General features: G+C 52.1%; 1 protein-coding gene across 4 annotated transcripts in view; it reads left to right on the top strand.

The window, feature by feature from the left end:
* KIRREL3 (kirre like nephrin family adhesion molecule 3) overlaps positions 1 to 13,445 on the top strand; it is a 359,658-nt gene that overhangs the window by 200,656 nt on the left and 145,557 nt on the right. Inside the window, exon 1 of one of the 4 annotated variants that reach the window (XM_027699388.1) lies at positions 9,819 to 9,837. The exons of the other annotated variants lie outside the window; for them this stretch is intronic. The gene's annotated coding sequence lies outside the window, so the exon portion shown is untranslated. Of the gene's footprint in view, positions 1 to 9,818; positions 9,838 to 13,445 lie in introns of those variants that run through there. 4 annotated transcript variants of the gene reach the window in all.

Raw genomic sequence — 13,445 nt, 5'->3', positions numbered from 1 at the left:
TTTCGCTATTAAATAACTGAAATCTAAAGAGTGGCTGTTCTTCCACACCCCCCAGTTCCCCCCCCAAGTTATGGTGCATTGTATTAAAATGAAAATGGTTTAATTTAATATCCTTTCCTTTCTTCTCAATCACTCCCTTGCAGCAGCTGAATGAAACCCAGCTCTCAGTTTAATTTTTAAGTAGGTGGGTTAAGTGAGGAGGTGCCTAAATTTTGAGCCTGTCCCATCATCAGTGTGCTGGTACCAGCCCAGCTGGGATCCAAAAACTGCCTGTCCATGGCAGGGAAATGATGGGGCACCATCCCTGGAAGGGCTCAAAAAACCAAGCAGACTTGTGGCACTTGGTTTAGTGGCCACAGTGGCGTTCGGCCAAAGGTTGGACTTGATGATCTCAGAGGTCTTTTCCAACCTTAAGGATTCTGTGATTCTGTGGTTCTGAAGATCTTGTTCATGGTCTCATTGTGGGGACCTGATGTGAGACCTTCCCTGGCAGAGGGGACATCACCCCCTGCAGTGCCAGGATACCTGGGCTGACCTGGGGCTTTTGCCTTTGAACATCTCATTTCCCTTCAGGCAGGACCGATGTCTTTAGGGGCTACATCTTCATGCTGGTGTCTTTAAACCCCCTGCAGTGTTCCCTCAGCCTCCAGCACTCAAGCCTTTGGCAGGAGAGCTGGATCAAAAGCCCCCCACTGCATTTCCTGAGCAATCTATTAATGCAGGAAAACTGTGTCAGAGGGAAGCACAAAGTGATGTTCGTTGGCAAACCAGCCACACAGTTCACTCCCTCTGGCTCATTTAGTGCCTCACAGGGAGCAGATCCCTGGGCTGTGCATGGATTTAATCCTCATGGATACATCAGGGCACTCAGGACACGCACACCAGCTCCACCAGTAGAGTTGCAGTGGGGCAACTGGTGCAGAGGAAATGGATAAACCAGCCAGGAGCTCACCCCAGGTGCTGGTACAGAGCAAACAGGGGGGTTACTTCATGGAATCATGGAATATCCTGAGGTGGGAGGCACCCACAGGGATCATCAAGTGCTACTCCTGGCTCTGCACAAGACAGCCCCAAAAATCACATTTGGTGCAAACCAAGCAGCTTTTCTCTGCAGGCAACCCTTTTTATTTATTGTTAAGTGTGGAGTTACATGTACCCAACACATCCCCACGCCGGGGCTTTGCTGAGGCCGTGGCTGGGGAAGGCTGAATTTAAGACCCACAACGTTAAGAGTTGTGGCCCCAGGGAAAATTGCATCAGGCTGGAGGTGTGATTGCAAAATCTTTGAGTGTCTCCACCCCTCAGTGTAGGTGGACTGGAGGAGCCCCTGCTGCACAACTTCTCTGAGGGGACAGGTGCCCTCCATCCTCCCCCAGAGCTCCAGCAGTGCAAGGTCCCCCCTGCAGGGAGAGCTAGCACGTTTGGTGTGGAGATTGTGGGGATCTGTGTTGTTAAAAAGAGCCTGTCAGCCTCAAAATGGCACAAGAAAGGGAGGTTCATGCATCCCAGGCCTTGTGGTTTTGGCATCCTCCTGAAGTGTTATCCTGCTGTTAATCCTGCCGGGTGCTGGGACACAGGGGGACCTTGGAGGGACTCTCTGGGCTTCTCTGTGTGACCCCACTCCTGCCACATCTGCAAAATGAGGCATTTGGACCACGTGGTGTTGGTCTGTGTGTCCCCGAGGTCACATCTCCAGGAGATGATGGGATCAACCTGTGTCTTCCCATGGGTGGATCCACCTTTCCCCATCAGGAAAGGCTCCATCACCCCACACGTGCCAATGCCTGAAAATCCCTGGAGCTGGGTAAAAACAAGAGGGATAAGCAGCATCCTAACAAGTTCTGGTCTCATGCACTTGCAGAGAGAAGGCTTTAAAATACAACCCCTTAAAAACCCAAGGCTCAGAAGGGAAATAGAAAGAAACCACAAATATTTACTTGTTTTAAAAGTGCCCGTGATTTTTATTTTTTTTAAGCTGATCCCATGAGGTGGAGACATAAATCATGGCTTTATTGGAACACTTGAACTGGGAAATGCAGCTCTTTCTCCTTGGATCCGGAGATGCTTTGAGCTTATAAAGTCCCTTCCAATGGACTCTCCCAGAGTCCAGCTCTGAGCAGCAGTTGGGCCAAGGCCTAAATTCCCAGTTTTCTTATGTCTCCAAGCAGCTCAACCCTCCCCATGCCAGCCCCTCCATTTCCAGCAGCAGGACACGCTCTGTCTCCTGCAGGGATCTTAGTCTGCAAAACCAGGATCTCTGCCCTAAATCAAAAGCAATTCTAAAAATAAAATTTAAAGTCCTGAACACAGTTCTACTTATAAAAAAAAAAAAAAATCAAAGATTTACTCCCCATCTGGCAGGGAAGGGAAATAAATATATAAAGACTTGAATTAAAATTCCAGGGAAGTCGTCCAACATAAATATGCAATATTTTCCTGCAAAGGACCATAATATTATTTTTATTTTTCACTCCCAATATGACCAGACTACTTTACATTTTAATAAATGCATAGTTTTGAAGAGAAAATAGTATTGCCTTGATATGGCAATGATTATTTGATCAAATAACCTATTAGAAGTTTTTGGGACTGCATTATGGGGGGAAAATGTTGGTTTCCTTGCAGGATCCATCTATATAATAGGCAATGATTGCAAACAAATAGATATATGCTGGAACAAATAGGGAAAAATTAAGGTTATCTGACCTGGAACAGCACCAAAAAAATCCAGTAAGATAACAATAAGGGAGTAATGTATAGCTGAGTGTTCTGGAGATAATTGCATTTCAATTGGCTGATTGCAGAGCAGGTTGAGAAATTAAGACAATGTGGCAGGGAAGATCTCTATCCTCTTGCTCACACCACAAAAGCACCCCCTGCCACGTCCTGCTGGGCCCTTCTCCTCCTCCAGAGCAGCTGGAATTCTGTGGGAGTTGCTCCTTATGGCAGTAGTGGCATCTTCACCCCAGATTTTCCCCTGTGGTCCCACTCTCTGCTCCAGAGCCAGGGTGGTTTGTGTTGTTTTTGTCATCCTTGAGTTCTTTGGTTCCCAGGAAGGCTCAGCCAGGGAGTGCCTCGATTTACCTGGTCAAACAGGGGACGAGGTGAGACCCAGGCCTGTGGGGAACATCCCTGTGAGAGGCCCTGGCTGAGCTGTGGCCACGCTGAGGGTCACAGGCAAGTCCAGGCTGCAGGTCCTGGAGGGACATGGTGTGTGGGGAATCTCTGCCTTGGTGAGGACTGAAAGAGTGACAAAGTCACAGCAATTGCTCTTTGCTTTGATGAAACCTGCCCAGCTGGCTACAGGTACCAAGCCCGGTGTGACCCCAGCTCTTGGAAGAGGCTGAGGAAAGTTCCAGGCCTCCAGGACAGCCAGGGAAGGGGGAATGGCTGGGATGGAGTCCTGGAATCACTAACACCACACGCACTGAAATGTAGAGAGGCAGTCACAGATCACGGAATATCCCGAGTTGGAAGGGACCCACAAGGATCATCGAGTACAACTGGCCCTGCCCAGGACACCCCAATCACCCCAGCATGTGCCTGAGTGTTGTCCAAAGGCTCCCCTAGCTCTGGCAGGGTTGGAGCCATGACCATTTCCCTGGGGAACCTGTTCCAGTGCCCTGTTCTGGCAAGATCCAGAAGATCCAGCTGGCCCCAGGCTGTGCAGCCCAGAGGGTGAGGGGTGGGCTGCAGGGCCGTCCCTCCCCAGAGAATCTGTTGGAGGTCACTGAGAACAGGGTTTTTTCATTGTTTGACCTCCCTGATTGCATCACTGCAGGCCCCAGGGTGGGGATGAGGGTGGGGATGAGTCCCTTCCCTTTGCTGTGTGTGCAGTGGGCTGGGGGAGCATCACAGGCACCAGGGACAACATGAGCTGCTGGTTTTCACTGCTGATGGGGGGTGTGTGTGTCTGTGTGTGTGCAGGGCTGTGCTGTGCAGGAGATCAAGGCTCCTTCTAGCTGGGAACAAGAGGAAAAGCCACCCAGCAGGTACCTGGGCTCCTTCTCATCACCAGGCAGAGGTGCAAAGACCTGAACAAAGATGAAAGGAGGGACAGCGTTGCTGTTTAATGAACCCACCCGGGAGTTGAGAGCCCCTAAACTTTGGGGGGAAGGAGAGAAAACCCTGTGTGTTTTTAAAGGTCTGATTCCCTGCTTTTTGCTGGTCCTGGTTGAAAATACGCCCTCCTCACAGGGCACTGTGTGTTTGACTGCACTGATTTTACACCCCCCCGAGCAAACCTGGTGCATCCTCATGGACTTTAATACCTGGCTGAGATTTATCCCCCCTAAATTTTGCTGCCCAGCTGTCACAGGCAGGACGTGTCACCTGGCAGAGGTACCGATCTGTCTGTGCCGAGGAGAAAGCCTGGACAAGCCCGTGAGACAAAGACCTATTCAGCAACTGGAATTACAAGGAGCAAAGCACATCCCCAGAGCACTTATTCCGCCACCGATGCTCGTTTTCCCCCCATCCATCCCTCTTTCACACGCCGTGTGTGTGAACAGCCTTTTTCCGGGCGCGGCGCAGAGCAATTCTCGCTTTCCCTTTGCAGCCTGCCTTCCATAATCCACTTAGAATTTGCAGCTTTTCTCCTCTTTGTGAGCCTGCCTTTAAACTCTTGATGTAGCGCTTTTCCCATCTGTTTCTGCCCGTGCATCTTTCCCGTGCGCTGCCTAATGACTTGCTCTCGCTAGGAAGAGGCTGTATATTAATATTATCATTATAATTCTCCTTTCCACCACTTCAGATCTTGCGAGGAATGTAATTGCTAAAGCAGATTTTAAGTTACATCGTGATAACCGGGCGAGTTACGGGGGAGGTTACACTGTCACCGTGCTCAGTAGTTTCAATTTCCCGTCGGTGCCGCTTTCTGAAGGACCCCGATGGCAGAGCGAAGGCAAATCCCACACCAGCGGATCCATTATTAATAGTGTTGTTAACTGGCATTATTAAGTTAGAGCCTGGCAGTCCCAATTATGGGCTGAGATCCTGTTGTGCTGGGGGGCTTCTTTCCCATCTAACTCCTCTTTCATCAGCTGCAGGTCCTTTTTCTTCAGCCGCTTCCGCACCCCAGAATTTCTCTCTTGCTTCAGTCCACGTGTTCCCAGGGAGAGTATTTTCCTCTGCTTCTTGCCCTTTCCCCAGAGGAGCAGAGGATGATGTTCCCGTGCTGATAATGTGCCCTGAGATGTTTATTCCACTCCGCTGCAGTGGAGTTAATCATCTCTGTGGGTTTAACACCTGCCTAAAATTAATCTTCATTTTGTGCAGGGTGAGGAAACCAAGGGAAGTGGCTTCGCTTTCACTCTCAGAGTGGGTTCCCACAGGTTGGAAGTTAATGGGACATGAACGAGGCAGCAAACCCAGGGCAGGGCTTTCCACCATCCCTTCAGCACACACCTTTCCCATGCCCACTGTTTCCTGCCTGCCACAGGTTTTCCCAGTGGGAAAACACATAAACGGCACAAGTAGCCACGCTGATGGTGGATGTGGGGATTGCTCTGTAAAGGTTGATTTTGGAGTGGATGAGGGAAAGGCTGCTCTCCTCTGCCCGTCTCCTGGTTTCCCTCCAGGCTGCTGATGGATCTGCCCCCTGGGCTGCCGTGGCACTAACGAGCTTCCCGGTGCTGGCAGGGTCAGCGCCGTGGGAGAGCTGAGCCGGCTGGAAAACCCTGCATTGTGTGGATTGATGGCTCGAGCCTGCACTGCACTTATTAAGTGGAACAGACTATTTTCATTAAGAGCCGCTGACATTATTAGGGCCAGTTAAATGTCTCCTGGAGATGCCGTGCCCGGCGTGAGCTCGGCACAGCGTGTCCTCCAGTTTGGCTGGGACACCCGAAATTCATCCATCAGCCCTCGACTCATTTCTGTCCCTGATCCCTCAGCTGCTGAGTTTCATTTGGACAGTCCTGCTCTCTTCCTCCTCTAATGCAGTTCCAGGGACTCAGGTGGATTGAGAGCTGGGGACTCGGAGACTTTCATTATTCACATTGTGTGCACCTGAAAATTGCGCTGCCTGCTGGCTTCCAAATTGAGTACATTAAATACAATGCATTAAACCGCCGAAATATGGAAATACCCAGGGAGGGCCTCAGATTTAAGACATTCCCGGGCCGAGGTTTTAGAGAGCAGCGAGTTCCATTAATAGGCGGTTGGTGAGGAGCCAGGGAGGAGCAGGGGGACTCTGGCTGCAGCGGGGCGGAAGGAGGAGAGCCAGATGGGGTCCTGGGCAAAGAGGACATGCTGTGTGGGATCCTGGCAGGGAGGAAGAGTTGGGCTGGATTAAAATGCAGCAGAAACCAGGCTTCATCCCCTTCCCAGCCAAGTGTTCTGCCAGCTTTTGTGTTGGGCATCACCTGCGATGCTGGAAGTTGCTGGGCGGGTCCAAGGGGTGCAGTGTCCTGGGCTAATCCTGTGCAGCAGAGCTGGGGATCAGATGCTGGGTTGGGCATGCAAAAGACCTGCTTATCCCCCCTGTGCTGCTTGGGCACCACATTAATTTCATATGGGAGAGGTGGAGCCCATTGCTCTGCGCACAAGGAGAGCTCAGGGCTTGCCAAACACTTTCCCTTTGTCCCCACTTGGTGCCTGTGAAAGGGCTTCATCATCACTGAGCAACTGTGATGATGTTGATAATGTGAGGTTGTTCCTGCTTATTAGTTGGGGAAACTGAGGCAGAGCAAGGAAAATAGCCCCTTGCCCAAGGTCAAGAGCCTCAGCAATGCAGCGTGGAGTCTAGTGGAAGGTGTCCCTGCCCATGACAAGGGGTTGGAACGAGATGGTCTTTAAGGTCCCTTCCAACCCAAACCATTCTGGGATTCTCTGATCCTATGAAAATCCAGTTCCTCATTAGGAAATCAAGTTGGACTTTAAGCCCACTGCTCATCTGACCCAGTTATCTCAGCATTAGTCACTCTGTTACCTTTATGGATAAGCCAATGTCTCCTTGAAACACATATTTTTCCCTCGGAGACGGCAAAGCCGAAGCGGGAGCGCTGCCATTCGGGGAGGGTGTTCAAACTGCCTCTGGATTTATGGAGCCCATTTCCCTGATCACTTGTGATGGATCTCTCGGTGCTTCACGAGCTTCATGGATGGATTTCACAGCCACCACTCGGGCAGACCCACGTGCAGAGCCTCGGGAAGGTTTCCCACATTGCAGTTTTCTCGGGATCGTGTTGTACAACTGTGCAGCCGAGCAGGCCAGGAAAGGAATGAGGTGAAAATATCGAGTTTCAACTGGGACTTTAATTAACCAGGATTTGATTTAGATAGTGGATTTCCACTTCTGTGATTAGACAAGCCCTGTGGGGTCTTTGGTGACCGATAGTGATTGAGACTTTAAGATTTCATCTTGAGAAGGGAACCCTTGATAGTTCAGCTGCGCTGGGTAAGAGGCACCTGTGGCTCAGAAGGGGACAGAGGTTTCCAGTAGCACTGAGGCTCCTGGTGAAAAAATCATTGCAAACCTCTGTTTGTTGGCCAAACCTCCCTTCTCCTTGCTGACATCCACCACAGCACCCTTAAACAATGCTGGAAGGCACCTCTGCTTCCAAACAGACCCTTTTCCCAAGGAAAATAAACCTCTCCTGTGCCCAACACTTCTGGTTTAGAGAGAGGCCAAATCCAAACCCAGATTTTCTCCTCATCTGCACATTGTTCCGGACTTGGGGTTTATTTTTGCTCCATCTCTGGCCTCAGTTAAAGCCAGTTCTGGTCGGTGCTTTTCCTGTCTCCCAGCTGGAAGAGAATCCCGTGGTGCTGCCTCCAGCTGCCCCCCAACCCCCTGGGCTCCCACAGTAACTGAACACTCTATTTTAGTGCCAGGCCTGGCAGCTTGGCCTAAGTGATTGTAAACAGGGAGTCTGACATGAAAGGAGAGACAGCAAACATAAAATTTTATGGCTCGACAGCAGCAATTAGAGAGGAACACGGGCGTGCTCCGGAGCAAAGGTTCCACCTCCCTCTCTGCAGAGAGACGCAGGTCCCCTGGCAGAGCCATCGCTGCCCGTGGCACTCCTGGCTGAGCCCGGGGGGTGCCCGGGGCGGTGCGGGTGGCACGGCCGGGCACACCTGGGGGCGCGGGAGGATGGGCACACCTGGCTGTGCGGGAGGACGGGCACACCCGGGCACACCTGGCTGTGCGGGAGGACGGGCACACCTGGGCACACCTGGCTGTGCGGGAGGATGTGCACACCCGGGCACACCTGGGGGCGCGGGAGGATGGGCACACCTGGCTGTGCGGGAGGACGGGCACACCCGGGCACACCTGGCTGTGCGGGAGGATGTGCACACCCGGGCACACCTGGGGGCGCGGGAGGTCGGGCACACCCGGGCACACCTGGCTGTGCGGGAGGTCGGGCTCGGCGCGGCGGCTGCCGGGAGCTTGGCAGGAGGATCGGAGCGGCAGCAGATGCCGACTGTCAGCCGGAGCAGATGCCTCATTAGCCGCGGCGTGCGCAGCAGCCCAGCTGTGCCGAGGGGGCCCGGAGGCCCTGCGGCGCCAGATGAAGTTGTTGAGCTCTCCTTGCTCACCTCTCTTCTCCTCGTATCCTTCTCCTCCCCTCCCACACCACCGTTCGTGGCTTGTGCAGCGCCTCCTCGCATCCTTCCTCCTCGTTCCCGTCGCATCCCTGGGGCAGCCGTCCCGATTTACCCCCCGGGCATCGTCCCTTGATGCTCAACTCGAGGAGAAAAAGGCTCAGAGGCAGATCCTGATCGATTCCTGCCAGCACCCCGCGGGTCCCTGTGGGAGGGAGATCAGCTTTTGGGGTGCTGTGCTGGGTGCTGGGGTGGGGTTTAGCACTGAGCACATCATCCCCGTCCTTATTTCACCACTGGATCCTCGAGTGAGAGCCGTCACTCAGCAGCCTAAACCAAGTGTAGAACAAGACAATTCAATTAACTCGATGGCTCAGGGCCATGAGCGAGGCACTGCCCGAGCCGGGGGAGATCAACCCCCTGCCTGGGGGAAATCAACCCTTTGCCTCGGGGTAATCAACCCTCTGCCTGGCACCTGGAAGGGAGGGATGGAGAGAAAAGCTGGATCTCCTGGAGCATCCCTCACGTGAAGGATGTGGAAGGAGGCTGGAGCCTGGTTTCTCCATAGCCATCTGTGCCCCAGGGCACCTCCTGGGATAGAGCAGAGGAGTGAAGGAGCAGCTGGAGGCTGGGGATTCTGCCCCTCCTCTCTTCTGAGACACCACCTGGAATACTGCATCCAGTGCTGGAGTCCTCAGCACAGGAAGGACTTAGATCTGTTGGAGCAAGTCCAGAGGAGGCCATGGAGAAGCTCCAAGGGCTGCAGGACCTCTTGTCTGGAGCCAGGCTGGGAGAGCTGGGGGGGTTCACCTGGAGAAGAGAAGGATCCAGGGAGACCTCTTATCCCCTTCCAGTGCCTAAAGGGGCTCCAGGAGAGCTGGAGAGGGCCTTTGGGCAAGGGTGTGGAGGACAGGACAAGGGAGAATGTCTTCCCACGGCCCGAGGGCAGGGTTAGATTAGCTTTGCTCCCCTGGCTTTGAGAACTCTCTGCCCCTCTTTACAGACCCACTTCTCTTATCAGACCCCTGGAAACATGCAAAGATCCTCTGATTCACATCTCCCTCCTCTGCCCATCCTTGCATTCTCCTGCATTCCCCTGAGCTTCCCTAACAATCCCCCCTCCGATGTACTTGTAATGCTATTCCCGTGTTTCCTGGGGTTTGCTTGTGTTTGACGAAAAGACCTCATCATTCCAGATTTGTCTTGCTTGAACTATCACAGGATTAGCCAACTGGAAATCTTTCAGAGTTTTCTTTCAGGAGCTCGTCCCTCGGGAGCATCGCTTTAGTAAGTGATTTTTCTGTTCTAGCCCAAGGATTGGATCCGCATCCAGTAGCCAAATTGAATTCATTCGGGCAAGGTTAAGAGCCATTTGATACAGTTTTAGATTAGGTGAAGGCAGCCATATATATTTCATATTCTGCACTAACTGCTGCACAGTTTGCAGGGATGGGCCAGCACAGTGCCTATTGACTGCTCCCCAGCGATCCCACTGTTACAAATGGATGTTGCTAAACAGGGAGATGGATCCTAAATCTTTCCCTGCTGAAAGGTAATGGAAATAAAACCGAGAGACAGGCACAGGGAATGGCTCAGCACATAATAAAAGGTCGGGGTGGGTGTCGGGGTGGCTGTGGGCAGCAGGGCAGAGCTGCCCCTCGGGCGAGGGGGGTCTGTCTGCATTCCTCCCGCGGGCTTGAGCTCTTTCCCCTGCAGGACTCGGTGGGATTGTTGCAGAACGGTGTTGCTGCAGTGGCACCGAGCATCGCTGCCGTGTTACCACAGCAACAGGGCGGGGCTTGGATCCTCCTGCCCTGCGCTCCCCTTCCAACTACAACAACCTGGTGGGGTGTGTGCGCTGCTGAGGCTGAGCCGTGTCAGCCAAGGATGGAGACATGGCTTTGGATAGTAGGACAAATGGGTTTCTCTGTTTCCTTGAGGTGAGCCCATCCCCGGTGGCAGCGATGCCTGAAATGCTCGTGTGAGTCACCATCTGCTCCCGCTGGAACGAGCTCAAGAGCGGGATCCCCCGGGGCCGGAGAAGGGCTCCTGTGCTCTTGGCCCGTGGCAGGAAAAAGGGGAAAAGAAATTGCTGTGAGGTCTCGGAGAGGCTGCTCAGGCTGTGAGATATGTCCAGAGGCACAGGGGGCTGGGGTGGCACCTAGAGGGGCCGGGTACAGCCATGGAAATCTCCTCTGCCAGCGTGGGAGGGCTCATCACCCCTGTGCACAGGTTTGTGAGCCTGGCTGATGAGAAAGGACTTTGGAAAGGAAGCATGTTATATATATTTAGGATAACTACAAGTCCCCTCTGAAGGATCCTAAGGCAAAGGACAGTCAAGGCCCATAAAATTCTGTACTTATTCACAAATCTTGCCAATACTCCAGAGCATCAGGCCCATGATGTTTATTGCTTTTCCAAAAGCCCCAGCTCCTGATGTCATGACATGAAATGAGGGGCTCAGCTTTCCTTGCCTTTTGACTATTTGATCTTTACTGTAGCAGGGAAAATTTGGAAAACATAACCTTTACGTTCTGCAGAGCCAGGGAGCAAATAAAAAGGACATCGAAGTCGTTTGCTATTTATTTCTATTTCTGAAAAATCTCATAGTTTCTTTCTTTTTTTTTTTTTTTTTTTGAGAGCACCTCTGTCTCACACGCCTTTTTTAACTGCTTGGAGTAGTTTTGGGGAGTTGAGACGTAAATAATGACAGGGCTTGGGCCTTTATGTGCATCCTCTGAGCTGTACCTGCAGCTGCTAGAAATGAGGCAAACAAGACCTAGGGAACAAAAATTGCCTAAAGATGTGACAGAGAAGAGCACAGATCCTCTCGTCCTAGAGAGGTGGTGGGGCAGAAGATGAGCACAGATCCTCTTCTCCTAGAGAGGTGTCTCCCAGGAGTGGAGGAAACCAATGGAAGTGAGAATGCTTGACCCCAACCCTCGTGTCACAGCGAGAGCTCTTCAAAGCAGGAGATAGCACAGAAGTGCTCTTCAGCTTCATGGCAGCAGAAGTGGCTCTGGAAATGGTGTTCAGTGTCAATTCCCACTCCAGGTTGTCCAGAGGACATTTGTCAAGGCTGTTCCGGGTGGTTTTGTCACAGAGAGTCCTGGGAGTCACAGACCTGGACCCCCCGGGCAGGGGGTCACAGGGGAGGACAAAGGGCCCTGCCATGAGGAGATGTGAAATTTAAACACCCCTTTATCTGTCTTTTGTCAGTAAAAGCCTTCCTCCTCCTCCTTCTTGTCCTCCTCCTCCTTCTCCTCCTCCTCTCCTTCACTCATGTTCATCACTCGAACTACCCTGTGAAATTCAGGGTCTCTGATGCTTCCTCTGTGACTGACATCTCCTTCCCCCTCATAATCCATGATGCCTCCTCCCACAGGGCTTTCCCACCTCATTTTCCTGGCCATAAACTTGTTTCTCCCCATTTCCTCCATTTATTTACCCTCCTGTCAAAAAGGACCACAGGACTAGTGAGGTAACTGGGTGGGTTTGCTCTTGTTTGAACCAGGGATAAAGGAACCTCTGCTCAAAATATTCCTCTGCATCACTGTTTGGTTTGTTTTCTTAATAAACCAACTCTAAGAGTTGGGGGTTTTTTGTTTGGGTTAGAAACGAGTGCAATCCAGGTAGAAATGTTTTTTTAGCTTGAGGGATTTTCCAGCCTGAAAAGAAAAAAAAAAGCAGAGAAGGAAGCGTGGAGGAAACAAAGCTCAAACAACACAGAGCCGAGAATCCCAGTGAACAGGGAATTAAATACTGCTCCTTTGCCATTGTTTCCTCGGAGAAGCCCAGCCACTGTGAACAGTTTTGACAAATGTGTTCATATTGTTTGATGGAAATCTCCCAGTCAGGGCTAAAATACAACGTTGCAGAGCAGGATGGGGAGGGGAAGCTGAGCGTTTATCTGTCCAGAAAGCAAAGAGCACACGTTGGGATTCACATGGATACAGCGTATCCAGGCCTTGCTGGGCAGTGGCCGTAGGTCTTTATCGAGGATATTTGATGGCTGTTTATCCAGCAGTGTAAATGCAAGGAAGAGCGTTTCCCTGTTGGCATCTGCACAGGGCACAGCGATAAATTTGGGATGAAGGATTGTGCTCATCTCTGAGATGCCCCGAAGGGATGGCCAGGCATGGAGATGGAGAGCCATGGCTCACCAGGCACGGGCAGGAGCTGAGCTGGCAGGAGCTTTGTTTCCTCCCGGAGCCGACCTGGGCCCAGGAAAAAGGAAACCACAACATTTTTGCTCCTCTTCAGAATTCATCCTTTCTTCCAGGGTCCCAGTTTCATATCATTTGGAGGGGGAGGCAGACTTTGGTGCTGACTCTGGATGTCTCCCTGGGCCAGCTTCAGAGGAGGCTGTGTCATCTCCAACCTTTCAAGGAACCCACAAGGGCTTAATTAAAACCCAAACTCACTCACCGCTGCTCAGAGGAGACCGTCGGCTCCTCTGCTGACAGCAGCTCAAACTTGTCACCGTGCTCGTGCTGCAGATCTGTGCTGGAAGGGAGGAAATCTCAGCTGAGAGACAGGCCCGGGGCTGGCAGGGGCTGAGCCCTTCTGCTGGAATCCTGCAGCTGGCAGGAGCGGGTCGGGGTGCCAGCAGCACCCCTGTAAGGGCAGGGAGCAATCAATCACTGGGACTTCATTAAAGGATGCATTGAAGGCGGCTGCTTGACAGAGCAGGGCTGTGGAGGTGACACAGACCTGACTCCAATCACTGGGACTTCAGGGAGAGGAAAAATCTGCATTTCCTAATCACATCACTTTGGTCAGAAGCCGCTTGTTTTCAGCTCCACTCGGGGCATTTGCATGCTTGGAAGGAAAAATGTACTATTAACCATTGCTGAGGAGTCAGGGGGGACACGAGAAGGAGCAGAGACGGTTTG

This window comes from Neopelma chrysocephalum, unplaced genomic scaffold (genome assembly GCF_003984885.1).
Source record: "Neopelma chrysocephalum unplaced genomic scaffold, ASM398488v2 Primary Assembly neopelma1_138, whole genome shotgun sequence".
NCBI classification, from domain to species: domain Eukaryota; kingdom Metazoa; phylum Chordata; class Aves; order Passeriformes; family Pipridae; genus Neopelma; species Neopelma chrysocephalum.
The sequence above is the reverse complement of the archived record's forward strand: the minus strand, read 5'-3'. Positions and strand labels throughout refer to the sequence as shown.